We start from the raw sequence: 1,739 nt of genomic DNA, 5'->3' as shown, positions 1-1,739 counted from the left end.
TTGTGTTTCTGAGCCTTTCATCTGTGTTTATGGATTAGATGAGTGGGATTATGACAAAAAAGGGAATCCCCATGCAAAAAAAATGGTAAACAGGTGTAAATTTGGTAATATTTTGAAAAGAATAATTGTTGATGAAAAAAAAGTTGTGTAAACACCAAATCTATATTTATTTTGGTAACAATGTATTTTAATTTGTATGTAGCTTTACTTTAAAACTGACAGAAAATATGTAAATTATATTTGAAATCTGAAAAAAATAAAAAGGCTTATATTTGGATCTTGTTCGAATGCCATACCAAACATCACAACTAAATAGCAACTAGGCTCTAATAGTAACCATTTAAGGTCACCTGTTTTTTTTTTGTTTTTTTTTTAAAGGTCCCATAAAGTCCTCTGAAATGTGCATTTTTATTCAATGTTTGACAATCTCAACAGAAACATGAAGAGAGGGCGGGACATAGTACATAGTAATAATATTTTTTTAATCACCACTTTGCCAGTGAGAGTGGCTGAGCTCAAGTGCATCTAATGAAAAGCAAATGAGAAGCATGTTGAAGGGGGCGGGGCATGTCAGACTCTAAAGAGCATTTGATTGGTTGTGATTTGATGAGAAACTGACATATAAGGTGACGTTAATAAAACTGTTACTCTATATAGGCGGAAGTGACAAACTACAAGCTTTACGTCAGTTTAATGTCTTGTTGAATTTTTGTTGACTGCTCAGAGCTCCACTTTATAAATGTTCCCTGATTAAGGTCACGTTAAGATCATAAAGTTTGTTGGTATTTTCTTTAAAGTTGGTCTGTTAAAAGACCCGCGTAGAGTATAAAATATGATGATAAATCCCAAGATTAGTTCAGGTTTAGAGTTGGATATTGTTTTAAATATGTAATTGTACGTATTAAGGGGGTTAAAACAATATCTTGGTGTTTCTGTGCTGGTATATGCCTGTAATGAATTATTATGTATAGCTGCCACCAGTAGGTGGTGACAAGTCCTGAGCTTAATCTGGCTGCATTTACAGTTCAGATCTTGATTGTCAGTCAATTCTGATTTTGTGACTGCATCCGATTTTTTTGATGACCCATTTAGATTATCTTTTAAAAGTGACTTGTATGCGATGTCTGCATTCACACGGCAAAAGCACAATGACCCGGGAAGTAAAAAAAAAAACAAAAAAAAAAAGAGGGCACTGACTGACAGCTACTAAAAGAGAGCTCTTTTCTCCTTTCTTGTATTTAACCTGTGGGGTTGAGCTTGCTCTCTCTCTCGTTAACATGTTTTAATACTTGCGCTACATGACAAGATAAAGGCTCTTTTATATATATATATAAAATTTGGGATTCTGCTGAAGTCTGTTTTTGAAATGAAAGCATCAAAGATGTCGTCATTCCTTACCTTTTTTTAATAACGTGCGACTCGCATTGACAGGTGAAAATCCTTCTTATTTCATGTCCGATAAACTTCCACATATGAACGAGGCCTGGATCTGATTTGAGTAAATCAGAAACAAATCCACATTAAAATGTTCAGTGGTTTGATTTATACATTTTATAAAATGAATGCATATTGCCAATAATAATAGAAAAATATTCATAAATTGTAAACCATTTTAACATTATGCATTGTTGGATTGCTTTAGAAACATTTGATGAAGCTGAAATTTCAAATGAAAATGAAGTTTGCAAAAATAAAGGACAAAAAAATGTTTGCAGTGGACATTAACAAGGTCTCAGTCA

This window comes from Danio rerio, chromosome 11 (genome assembly GCF_049306965.1).
Source record: "Danio rerio strain Tuebingen ecotype United States chromosome 11, GRCz12tu, whole genome shotgun sequence".
NCBI classification, from domain to species: Eukaryota; Metazoa; Chordata; class Actinopteri; order Cypriniformes; family Danionidae; genus Danio; species Danio rerio.
This window is presented reverse-complemented; position numbering follows the sequence as displayed.